General features: G+C 42.6%; 1 protein-coding gene across 7 annotated transcripts in view; it reads right to left on the bottom strand.

The window, feature by feature from the left end:
- NCOA2 (nuclear receptor coactivator 2) overlaps window positions 1–13,177 on the bottom strand; it is a 185,949-nt gene extending 172,772 nt beyond the window's left edge. Inside the window, exons 1-2 of one of the 7 annotated variants that reach the window (XM_064651190.1) lie at window positions 12,953–13,177; window positions 3,271–3,346 (exon numbers count right to left, since the gene is read on the bottom strand). The gene's annotated coding sequence lies outside the window, so the exon portion shown is untranslated. Of the gene's footprint in view, window positions 1–3,270; window positions 3,347–4,765; window positions 4,925–9,684; window positions 9,780–12,952 lie in introns of those variants that run through there. The other 6 variants (XM_064651207.1, XM_064651226.1, XM_064651218.1 and 3 more) reach the window with 6 other exon arrangements.
- Between the last annotated feature and the right edge of the window lie 462 nt (window positions 13,178–13,639).

Genomic DNA, 13,639 nt, shown 5'->3' with positions numbered 1-13,639 from the left:
GTGCAATTGTATAAATCTCAATAGATGCTCATTTCTTAATATTTCAGTTCTTATCGTACCACCCACACAGAACTTCACTCTCAAAATAGGAGTATCATTTTAACGCTGATTACAATAAATTCATTATAATCAAGCATCCACTTTTACAAGCATCTTTATAGGCAATTCATGTTAACTAATGTCACTACTGAACAGTGGTGACTGAACACAGAATAATCTGATCACATTTCATGCAACACACAGCTCCCCAATTTCGAGGTCTAGGAATGGAATCACATTCCCTTTATTTATCACAAACTAATTCAAACTAGATTAAATATCCCTCACAGAGAAGACCTGATTCAGTAAAGATTACCCATACCTGTATTTTATTTTAGGTATTTCAGAAACACAGCTCCTGTGGGAAGTAGGGTCCCCTGAATTGACTCTAGAGCTCTAGGTACACACAATTCCAGCCCTGCTTTGCATGCTGACAGAAGTGAGCTCTGCCTTATTCAGGTTTGATACTTGGAATCTACTCTTAAGTTCCTCACTTTCATCCTTAAACTAATACCAAAGGCTCTTAAAACTTGTTTTGATATTAGGCACTTTTACTGTCAGCGTTACACGTCATTTTCTGACAGCACTCCCTTTACACACACATTTATTAGGAGAACACAGTCAAAAATGAGACATGTCAGAATTTTCTTTATCTACTTCAGCTGTAAACAATGAGCACTATAACTCAGAATGAAAGGACACACAAATATTTTCTATCACACTTGACACTAACTACAACACAAATGTCAATGAAATCACTACAAAGTTAGATTGAAACAGACTCTTCACATCGACAGTGACAGAAAACTGAGATTTCTCTAACCTATGCTCTTTTTGCTGAGAAATATTTCTTACAAGGCAAACCACTTCATGCAAAAAGAAAAGGAGAGAGAGAAAATGTCTTCTGACTGATAGCTTTTCGTCTAGGAATTAAACTAGGTTATTTATTTGTTTGGGTTTTTTTGTAAGTCTAAACTTCTCCCCATTCTAACTGCATTGCTTTTTTTGTTAGCACACAGTAGCTACCTCCCACTACCCCAACTAACATATAAGAAATAGATCTAGTAAGTTTTAAGTAGTAGTTTCACTTTCCAAAAAACTTAATACAGTGGTAGACAGGCTGAATGTGCACAATTTCAGTCATAGTGGTCATACAGTCTCACAATATTCGGTCAAACCCAATATGTATTATTTCACAAGTAACACTAGTCAAAAGCCAAGGACAGGATTTCTTAAATGAAACTCCAACTGATACGTCCTTCCTACAGTACTATAATTTTGGATGGGTATACTGGTTAAAATAAACAGCTACAGCTCTTCCATCTTGCAGTGGAGAAGGTGAACATGCAAGTATGTCAAACAATAAGACTGAAACCCCAGGCATTCAAAAAATGAATGGAAGAGTTTCCAAGGATTCAATAGAACCAAAATTTTGAAACTATTTCTTGTCCTTTATTCCTATGCAACCTACTTTTGCTGAACTGTCTATCACAGGAACACATGGATAACCACCCATTTTAGAGCAAAAGGATATTTTGAGCAGAAAACTACGTCTCTACATCATCCTCGCCCTTTAAATCCTTTCATGACACCAACATTTTACAGTGGTTTATTCCTCACTGTCATCACCACAGACTTCATACACAAATATTCATGTCCCATTTGCTCTTATTAAAGGTTTTGAACTTCCCAAACACAGTAACTGTGTTTTAGCAAGCATCTTTAAAGTTACCAGATTACTTTCTAGCACTGCAACAACCAAATCTATGGGTTTATCATTTTGGCATAGAATATCACAACACTAAGCAAGAGACAGGCTGGGGTTTTTTTCTCCACATATATTGATTAGGGGAAAAAAATCAATTATATGGGAAAATTTTTAGAATCTTTGTCTTTCTTTTTTTTAGAACAACTTGCTTAAATGATTACAAAAGCAGATTATTATTGAGAAGACTTGCACATACACATTACGATTATTATGCAGTCCAGATAAGTACTGTAAATAAATAATATAGTTTAAGTAATAAGTATAAATAAGTAATAACATCTATGTGGCTAAGCATTTTCAAATTAATACATGAATAAACTATTAACTAGTATTATAAACTTCACTGAACACAATGAACTGAAGAGTTTTATCAGAACTAAAAAGGGGAAAGGCAGAAAAAAGCACTGGAAAGCTGCTTAACCTATTTCCATTCACTGAGGCTAGAAAATTCGGTAAGTTAAGAAAAGCATTGTTAGTTTGCAGAAATTGCTCAATATAATTAACAAAAGAGGAAATGATACTTGATGTGCACATACATAATTTTACCCATATTTGGTTAGCATTTTATAAACAGTTATCTCCCAAACAACTAAAAACCTTTTCAGAAGGCTCATTTCCCACCTCTATATTTAGTGTGCAAGCCTCAAAAATACATATTTCTGACCTTAATAAGTCACTCTATGTGTTAAATGACTACATTTATTCATGAGTACACTGAAAAGGTTCTCACATAAAATCTCAAATGTGTATTTGTTGTAAAAGATTTATACGAAGTGAGCATACTGATATATCAAACATATCTAAAATAAAACCACAGCATTTATATTCTACTTTCTTTCACTGCACTACCAAACTATTATTAGTCTGCATTTAAACAATCCGCAGGGGTCTCTTTTTCTAATTCTCAGCGGTATTATCCCTTCTTGAGAGCAGAGTTAAACAGGCACAGCACTGCCTGATGGAGTCATCAGACAGTAATTCTTGAGCAACAAGCAGTTTAAGTCATCAGTGTCATTATACCAATTTCAACCCTCAATTTAAGTAATTTATTAGTGCACAGAGTTGGATGGAAAAGCTTGTATTATTCCATATTCAACCTTTGCCATAAGACAGACCATAATCAGCACATTTGAAAAACGTCAATTCCTTAGTTACAGTATCAAATATCAAACAAATCTCATGAGAAAGAATATCACACGTTGACCCCTTCAGCCTCTCTTTGTAGAAAGTACCATTCCTGGTTCTGGCACTAAAGCAAGGACCCTGCTTCCATAACCAGTCTGAGCATTATTTTTCAAAGTTTCTAAAAAGTTAGTATTTTAACTCAGTGTAGAGGATCACACATTACTTAAAACCACAGCTTGTTCTGCTGTATCTACACAATCAATCTAAGATATCTCACATCAAACTTCCCCGTGAAGAAGATTAATCCAATTAAATGCAATAGGACATAGACAACTCACCAAGACTCAGCGATGCAGACAGCAATTTCTAGGGGCTGTGTGTGCAGGGGGCCTCACTACTCAGATCTCAAGCATGCTAGGAACAAATTTGAGAGAAAAATATCAGTCTTTTTTTTGGAGACAGGTATAGGAAAAAAAAATATGTTTAGCACATTGCAGTTCTAAGCATAACACAGCGAGGGAAACAAACTTTGCAGAGCATTATCTGCTTTTCCAGACATAACTACAACCCTCTTCCAGTTGCACAATCACTCCAGGCACACAACTTCCTCTCTACCTGCTGCCTACTGCAAATTCACAGCGATAGCAACTAAAATGTTTACATTAACTAACACAGTACACAGCCCCTATTTTCACAAAAGAATCTATGAGAACTCTCTGTGAAAGTGGTTGGTTCCTTTTTTTGTTGACTGCTTGGCTGGTTGACTTTATAGCACACTAGTTTCAAATCTCCAAAAAGGAGAAAGTGATGTTCTTATAAAGTGTCTTTCAACCATTATTACAACTTGTATGTACAGGAGTACGTTTTTTCTCTCAATCTCCCCTTACAATACTCCAGATGCAAGTGACAAGTATCAGTGATCAGAAAGTTTTTCATTATTATGGAGTCCCATAAATCAGTAAAGAGTCCCACAGAGCAGAGGACATATATTGCACAGCAAAACACATTTCTTTGGGGAGGAGGAGCATGCCACTGCCCACATAAATATTATACCTGCATTTCTCTTTGTAGGTCAAATAGTACTTTATGTCAAATGTATCCAAGCAAACTACCAAAGAATAGTTTTCTACTTTCTTATACTAACAAAAAAAAGGCAGAACATAAAGCAAATGAGAACACAAAGAAAATGAAAGATACACTACCAGAGTCATCAACAGGGAAAAAAAGCACACCCTAATTATGCCTCAAGAGAAATGGAATTTAGAATTGATTTCGTTCCTTCTGTCATTTCTGCCATCTTAGAGAAACCTTCTTCAAATCAGCTCTGCTTAAGTTCTTTCAGTCACAGACAGGACACCACTACAGTAACAGACTATTCAGGGGCACCACTAACAAAGCAGTATTCTAATATAATATATATACACAGAAAATATGGCTATGTTATTTCCTCAGGAATGCCCAAAAAGCACACAAGCTCTACAGTTCATAAACATGGGCTTCGAGTGGGTCCTCGCTGACAGAAATCATAATCTTGTCTTAGAATAAAATTTTAAGTAAACTATTAGATCTTTTGATGATTTAGTGAGATTTCCAGTATCTGTCAGACATCTGCAGTTCAGAAACCCACCAAAGAGAAGCTGCTGTCTCACCAGCAGATGGGGGCTGCAGTTCCAACCCACAGTGGGGAGACCTTTTCCACAGAGGAGCAGTAACTGCCTGTGCAGACAGAAGCATTTCCCACTCATCTCCTGTCTTTCACCTGCTGAGCGCCAATGAATGAGAATGAGTACTCTACTACCATTTTGTTTCTTGATAACTAGCGTGGCTGCTCACTTGTGTTTTCCTATTGTGTTTTCCTATTTTTGGGTCCCACCTCCTGGTCTCCGTGGCCTCCAGCAGCTCAAGGAGTCTGTACATAGATAATGTAGCTCCTGACGATTACACCAGTGTCCACAGAGCACCACTGGAAGGGACAAGTTCTGCTGATTTTCATTCGTTCTGCTCATAGAATGTTTACCAGTAATACTGTCTGAAAACATACACAGCATTACCTTAAAAATACTACTAACAAGATCTTTCTTCCAAAATAAAACTCTTGAATTCCGCAGTAACTAGTGACAAGCTTATGTACCTGAATAGGTGTATTCTCTAGTATATTTCAGATATATTTCTCCAAGTAAACTAGACTGCCAGTGAAGAAAAAAGTGACGAACATGAATTGATTGACAATTAAATTATCTGTTAGTCCTTTGCCTTCCCTTCTCAAGCCCGTTCTGGAGGTTTAAACAAAAACGAGCCAACTAGCATGCTACAACCCACGTCTATGCAAATTCCCACCAGAATCAGGAGGTTCTTGAGATGGCCCTCAAAACGCAAGAGAAACTACTCTTGCGTGAAGACAGTTCTCACAGTGACATAACCTTGCTAATGCTGGTGCACAAAGGCCTGTGTAGGTAGGTCTCACACAAAGGCCTACATGAAGAACAGGTCTCTTCCTCAAACAAATTATCAACATTAGCTACAACATAATAATGGAATATACCACAGCCATCATTCTCCACACCTGCCATTTTCCAAAACCACCATTCAAAGAAAACTGATTCAAGGTCAACTAAAAGCAACTGATATAGAACAGAACAACACACCATTCTCTGATTTCAGAGTACTTTACATCTTTGTTTTCCATTCATGCACAGTCACTTCTTTCTTTCCAGTCTCTATTCCAGGTACCTAAGATGCATTACCCCCTTGGTCCATAAAAACTTTAAGTTGTGAACAAAATACACACAATCCCAACTCTACAAACTACAGTTTAGCTAAAAGAGAGTGAAAACTGCCACTTTCAGACATATTTGGAGATCATCTACAGCATGCAAAGCTTAGTGAGCATGAACTAGGTAAGCTTAGTGAGGCTTTTCTTATCTACAGTCTTCAGGTTCCCTCATTCTTATACTAAGAAGAAAAGGAGGCACAAATGATCTCACCATTTAACAGTACCAGTTAACAGTAACTTCACACAGCACTCTAGCAAGAAAATAGTTTGAGGCTTCATTAAAAATTCAGTATCTGTTTCAAAGTAATGCTTAAAAAACAGCAAAACAAGCAAAAGTATGTTTGCACTGCAAATGCCAACAAAAACTGGCAAGCAATTAAAAAGAAAAGACCTTTAAACTATATTATTAGAGCTATATTTTATAGCCAGTAAAGCATCAACAAGTTGACTTTTTTTTCCCCTCCAAGATAATGGCAACAACTATTCTGGCCATATGTAAAGAAAATAGTGTATTTCTAGCCATAAACTTTTATTTGGGAAAAAAATACAAAGATTTAGACTGGAAGAAGAGCTTTTCTCCTTGAGAATACAACTAAAAACTGTTAAAATAAAGTATTTATTTATTTGTACACATTCAATCTTCCTCTACATGGAATCTGTTTTAGAAAATGGATAGAACAGGACAAAGAGATTGTTCATAGCTCTGGAGACAAAGGTATAAATCTCAGTAAGGGTAGCAAGTGAAATCAGTTGACAACAATCACATGTATTTCTGGGAATATATAACTGGTTGGTCAGCAAGTCCTGACAACAATTTGAAAGAGTAAAGAGTAAGGACTGGAGAGCTACTTAGTGAACTCAAAGCATAGTGGAAACAGAATGAAGAAAAGCAATCTCCACTGCAGACTAGGTCATACCTGAACTCTCAGTTGCACAAGTATTAAAACTTATGACCTTGGGTTTTCTTGGGTTTTGGTTCAGGTTTTGTCCGGGATTTGTTTCTGGTTTTTTTTTTTTATTTTTAATTTGATTCCATCACACAAGCATATGATGAATTTTAAATTCATAAAAATATCTGTAATGAAAGTGTCAGTATATACTATCAAATTTATTCATAAGCAGACTTTCTTCTATCCTTCTAAAGTTTTCTTTTTAAATGCAGTTTAACATCTCCTATGTAATCTGTGAAGTACAAATGGGTGAGGTACAAACTGCATTGTTTTTAATTGCAGTGATTTTCTTCAAAATCCAAGGGCAAGGCTCATTAGAGATCAATACTGACAGCCATGAAAAACTAAGTCTATTCCCACACAGATGAATTACAGCATAGGTAGAGTAAGACTAAAATTCCATAATAATTCTGACCTAGCATGTAAAATGTTATTTCGCTTTCCATGCCCATTCTTCAATCTCAGACTTCTCCACCAAGGCAGCCAATAAAGCAGCCAATTGTGATATGCCCACTATAAATCCTAGCAAAGAGCAACAATATGTCTTACATAGCTCACTAAAAAAGCATCAAAATAGCAACTCTCAGTCAACAGTATATCAGATCTATGTTCTCACTATGTCCCCTCACAAAAGCTCATGTGATCCATACTACATAAGATTTATGGATAAATCAACACATTTGGTAGATATTTTAATTAATTTGTCACCTATACTCTCTGCCCTTTCATTATTATGTTAAATGTTTCCATGTACTGTGGACTGTTTTAGCAAAATACAAGTTTTCCTTCTCAAACTTCAAGTAACATCTTGAAGTTTTAAAACATACAGAAAAAATGTAAATAGGTTTTACTGAGGGCATCGCATCTTAGCTGCAAAATGCAAATGCACATTACAAAGAAGCTTCTGAATATCTAAGTAGTGAGTACACACTCAAAGAAAGAGTGAGATTTATTATCAGTTATAACTAAAAGGAAAGCAAAGGAAAAATAATATCTGTCAGTAACTATTAATGGGAGATTGTCATGGAAGCCATTTAAGGAAATGTAAGACTTGGAATAGCATAATGATGCAGCTGCAGAAGTAAAAAAAATGTGCATATTGTTAATATGTTGTGGTATAGCTTCAGACATTTAAATTAATGAACTAATTTCAAACTTCAAAATGCCAAACACCCCAGTGACCATACACTTTCCATACGAATTGTACACATTTTATTTCCATTAAACTCTTAAATAAAATTTCCATTAGTCTTTTACAAGAATAACGTGCAATTTCCATAGAAAAAGATTGAAAAATCATAAACAGTTAAAAAGCGCAGTGCAGCAAATCCACCATATTCAAGATCTATTTTTCAAACTATTCATCAACTCAAAATAATTGCATAATATCAGCAAAAGTATTCCAAATGCTCAGGAGAGGAAATGCTGTTCTAGGTAATAGGTAGATGCAGGACTGAATGAAAGAAAATTAATTTCTTTCACTCTTCCATCATGTAAATGGTATTTCTAAATACAACACTGACAAAATGGCTTTGTTTTAAAACCCTGTTTAAAAATTCCCTGGTTATTTTCTGGTTGTTTTTTTTTTTTTCTAGTTCTGTATCCTAAATTGATTAAACTATACAACCTGTCATTTTTCATGTCAGATTTCTACTTGGTATGTTTTGAAAAGGCTAAGCTAGTGATTCATTAAAAATAGGGAGTGTTTCCATAATATAAATGCTGCTGACAAGCTACTAACTGTAAAACTGGTAAGATGCCTTAGTAGTATGTAAGCACTGATGTAATATTACAAATTATTTTTAATACTCAACCTTGCCATTTCACCAATATATATGACTGTTTAAAATACTAGTCTAACACAGAGCAGGAGTCCTGGCAACTGTATTTATTCCCTGAAATCATAAAATATTACCAAAACATTATCTGTAATAAAGATGTGAATTATATGTTATCTAAGCTCGATTATCCTGATGGGTAAAAGCCAAAGAATACTTCTTTAAGGTTTAAATTCCCAAGAGAAGAAGAGCTCAGATCCTGTCTGCAAGCACACAATGGAATCACAGCTGACGATGCACATCTTTTTCTGGATGTCTCCATATGCTCAGGAGGGTTTCCTCCCCCCCTCCCCATTTCTCCCTCTCCACCTCCCTTGCTCCCAGCATTACATTGAAGAATTTGTCATTCTCCACTGCCAGGAGTATGAGAACATTTTAACAACTAACAAAAATAAAGCAGGGCAGTGAACTTCACCTCATTTAAAAGTAAGGGATCTTGCCAGAGTAGCTGTCTGTAACTAAGTTAACTATCAGCAGAAAATGGGTGAATGAATGGATGCTGTTTTATGCCTTCCATAAAGTAACTATCCATGTTACTTTGGTCTTAGTTTAAAATGCTGTGTCACACAGAAGAGCATATACTGTAACAACGCATTTAACCTCTGACCTCTAAAGCCAAACAGACGCAAATGAATATTAAGCATTTTAATGCCTATAAGAATACTGAAGAAATGTGTGGAATTTGTTAAATACTTTAGACCTACTTGCGTGCAAACTGCATTGTTTAGAGAGGCCAACCACAGAAAACGTACAAAAAACCTCAATGTGGTAAGAACAATTTCAGTTCAGTGTTCCCTTTCTCCAATGCACAATCTATTAGTGTTCAGCAGACAAAGAGAGTTACATTTATGTTTGAATTTGGTACCACTCCTTAGTGTGTCTTTTCCTTTTAAATGAGCTGACAGCATCCTCAAGGCTTAGACCTCATAAGCCTCTGCAATTCTGGTGTCAGGTGTTAGAGAAATTCCAGCTGAGCGCAGAAGCCCAGATTTTGCCAATGAGACAGCGACATCAGCAACAAAGGCAAGGAGCAGAAGACAGTAGGCATTGTAGCAGCAGCTGGCTCGCTCACTGACTTTGTTCTTCCTGCTGCAAAACCTGGGCTTCCTGCAGATGGGCTAGCTCTTACTGGTTTTTTTAGAGGACGGAGGGAAAAGTTGGGAATGGCAACACTACAGACAGCTTACACACCCCTTTCAAGGGCGCCTTTCAGTCTTCTCATGAGCAAGCTACACCTTAAGTGATTATAAAAACATAAACATTATTTATAAATAATTTATTTTTACTTCAGTTTAATGCAATACATTACATTAAACGCAAATAAATCCCTTGTATTTTCTAATTTTTCCACCAGAAATAACCTTTATTTTCTTTCTCAAATAACACAATTCCAGCTTAAAAACTTAAGCTGATTCCAAAAGTATCATTCCTGATTGCAATAAAGTATTCCTTCCTAAAATATTTCAAGTTTCAAATCTAGCACTGACACCACCAGGACACACAACAAGGAATTTACACGCTTAGTAAAGAAGTCCTTCAGACATTGCAGAGATACTGATGAAGCACATCATACGTAGACTCTCCCCCTAGTGAAGACCACAAGCCTGAGAAAATAAGAAGTTGAGAAATCTTCAGGTTTTTTGCGAAATAAAATAGTACAGTGGCTGAAAAGATGAGGTGATCGCAGCACCTTTGTCATGCATTTATTGCATAATGCTCACCAAGATGAGATACAAACATATTAAAAATAACATGATTTTTCAAATTATTACATGATGTTAAAAAGACCAACCTTTCTTCTCAAAGTTGTTCTCAATATTTCTGAAGGATGAGTCCACGACAAACTATTTTCTTCAAGACTACAGATGACCAAGACTGACCATGAACATAAGCTTCTCACAGCACTTATCAAATTTAGGGATTAACCATTTGGGGGTAATTTATATCTTTCTTTATCTCATGTGACACAGTAGAGCCAACTTCTATGTCCAATCCCTAAGCAGCTGTATCACAAATGCCAAAATAAGGGACACAAATGCGTGAGTGTCTGAATGTGCTTCTATACACATCTGTATGTGCAAATATTCACAAGCCTAGTATGACCTATTTGTGACAGCACCAGTGATAATAAGCAAATGTTCTAAAAAATACGTAGGAGGCATAGTACCTACACCAACTGCAATAAAAGAACCACTTTCCATTCACACTAAGCTGCGCGTAAGCAAAGACGAACCCTGCTCTGGGGAATAATATTTTTGGTACAACATTAACAACAATGTACAACGTTGACATCTCTCAGATAGCATCCAACACAGCAGACCAGCAGCTCCCTCCCTATGGGCACTGCCAGAGGATTCCCCCATGAGTGGAGCCCACCAGGTAGCCCAACACGGCTCTTGGGTTACAAGGAGCCAGGAAATTAACTGACTAGAGATGTTTTTATAGTTCAGTAGATAAAAAACCCAAAGGTATAAAACCCAAATTACTGTCTTCAACCACAATGGCAGAACAACAGAAACAAAAATGCTTTAAGTAAGAAGACTGGCAGTCTAAAATACCTACTTATTTACAGTGGCAATAGAGCTCTGCTGTAACTGCCACAGCCAGACACTATACGCTTACCTCAAACTATACTTAAACATTATGAGTTCAGTTCTAAAGCCTATTCACCTGCTTCCTACTACTCTGAGGAAAAGAAAAAAAAATAAAAATACAAAAGCAATTGATTATTATCAAACAAGCAAGCTATTCTCCTTTCACAAGGAGACTCCCTGCTAAATTACAAGTATATTTATACAGTGAGCTCCCACATACGCACACTTCAGACAGAAGTACACAGGCTAACTCAAACTAAGATCCAGATATTATTTCCCGGTGACTGCCAGCAACCAAACCTCCTTGCCCTTTTTTATTTCCCTCCCCCCCACCTTTTTCTGCCAGGCTCCCGGGCAGGTTTCCCGCAGACAAACTGAATGCCCCTCTCTGGCAAGAGCAGCCTGCGGTCCCTGGGCCGGGGGAAAAGCTCAGGCCCAAGCGGCTGCAAAGGAGCGAGGGGCAGCGAGGCAGGAGAGGGACGCGGCTCCGGTTACACCTCGCCCCGCAGCCTCCGAGCCGCGCGGTGCCCGCGGCGGCGCACACACTGCCCCCCGCGGAGGCGGGGAGGGGCCGCGCACCCGCCCTCCGCGGAGGCGCCGGGCATCTCCGCACCCCTCCCCCGCGCACCACGCGTGGGGCCCCGCTCGCCGCGGAGCTCCCTCCCCGCCCGCAGTCGCCGCGCGCGGCGGAGAAGCGGGAGCGAGCGGAGCGGCAGCCGCCCAAGGACCCCGGCCCCGCGCCCGGCCGGCTGCTCTCCTGCTCTCCCCTCCTCCCGCCGCCGCTCCCCGCCCCGCGCACACACGCAGACACACGGCACTGCGGCGGCCGGGCCCCCACCCCTCCCCGGGCCGCGGGGAGGAGGCGGCCGGGCGCCCCGGGCTGCGCTCGCTCGCACGCAGCTGCGCGGCTGCGGCGCCCGCCGCCCGCCCCCGCGGCCCGGCGCTGCGCGGCGCACACAGGCCGGCACGGCCCCCGCGCACAAAGTTGGAGAAGTTGCCCGCTTCGCCCCCTCCTTCCCCGCGCGTCCCCTGCGGGCGCGGAGCGGCGGCGGGGCGCCCGGCGCAGGGGGAAGGGGAGAGGGCGCCGGGCACCGCCGGTGCCTGCCCGGCGCGGGAAGGGGGGCGGCGGGCTCGGCCCCGTGGAGGGGGCGCGGAGCGGCCCGCGCCGCTGCGCACCGAGCCGTTGTCAGCCGGAGGAGGGGAGGGGACGTGCACCGCCCTGCTCCCCAAATCACCCCTTTTGTCATCGGGGAGAGACCCTCCCTCAAGTTTCGCTGCCGCTGCATGCTGGGGATGAAGGGGAACGTCCCGATCAACCCCCTGAAAACAGCACCCCACTGCCCCATCCTCCTCCGGCCCGAGCAGGGCAGCCTCTGCCCCCCGGCTCAGCCCCTCGCCTCCCCGGCTCCTCGCACTTTTCCCCCTAGCCAGAGGCGCGGAGAGGCGGCACCCGACCTCCGCCTGGCCTGGGAGCAGGAAGCCGGTCCCCTCGGCCCGGCAGGGTGGGGTATTCTATCCCCCCCCCGCTCCCTCCCTCCCTCGCCGAAACGGGGGACGTCCCGGAGAAGTAACCCCGCGCGCCCACCCCCACCACCGGGCGCAGGGGTGCGAGCACGATGCCCCAGCGAGGGGCGGCCCCACCGTTCCCTGGCGCCCCACGGAGGGGCCGCAACCCCCGCCCCGCTCCCCCCGCCGCCGGCGCGGGGGAAGCCGCCTCGCCGCGGCCGCGGTGCCGCCCGCCAACACCGCCCCTCCGCGCACCGGCGCGGCCCCGGGCGTCCCCTCGGCGGTGCACGGGGCGGCCAGGGAGGCGCGGGGGCTCAGGCACACCCCCCGCCGCGCTGGGGCCGTGCGGGGGCCGTTACCGGGGTCAGTGCCGTCTCCCGCCGCTGCCGCCGGCGCTGACCTTCGCTTTGTAAGATGAAGCTGAAGCTGGGGCTGCGGCCGCCATGTTCCCGTTTTAATAACTGCCTGCTTGTTTATTTCAATGGAGACCCTCCCACCGCTCGCCCTCCTCCTCCTCCCCTTCTACCCAGAGGAGGGCTGGACGGGGAGGAGGCGGGGGGAGGCACAAGTCACTCCCCCTTGCCCCCGGGCACAGCGGCAGCGGCCGGGCCCCGAGCGGGGGGAGGCCGGGCCGGGCCGGGCCGGGCGGCACCGCGGCGCGGTCTGGGTGCCGCCGCCGCCCCTCAGCGATGCCGCCCGGAGGAGAGGGGGCTGCTCCGCGCCCCGCCCGAGGGACAATGGCAGCCGCCCCGCTCGCTCGCAGCGCTGCGCAGCGCTCTCGGGAGCCTCCTCCTCGGCGCCCGAGCCGGCGAGAAAGGGGAAGGGAAAAACAAAGTCCTTCGTCCTCGAAGGGAGAGACTTCGGCTGTGGCCCTTTGCTGTCCGCCCTCGGAGGAGCCCCGCTTCCAGGCGGGACCGGAGTAGTCAGCCTTGTTACGGCTTTTAGTGGCCCATATTCACAAAAACAGGGAGGCTAGGCGGGGGAGATGCAGTCTTATTTCCTTTCTTTGCCTCCGGGGGAGAAAAAAAAAAAAAAAAAGACACACA

This window comes from Pseudopipra pipra, chromosome 1 (assembly GCF_036250125.1).
Source record: "Pseudopipra pipra isolate bDixPip1 chromosome 1, bDixPip1.hap1, whole genome shotgun sequence".
In the NCBI taxonomy this organism is placed as follows: Eukaryota; Metazoa; Chordata; class Aves; order Passeriformes; family Pipridae; genus Pseudopipra; species Pseudopipra pipra.
Note: the sequence above shows the minus strand (reverse complement) of the source record. Positions and strands in the feature narration are given on the sequence as shown.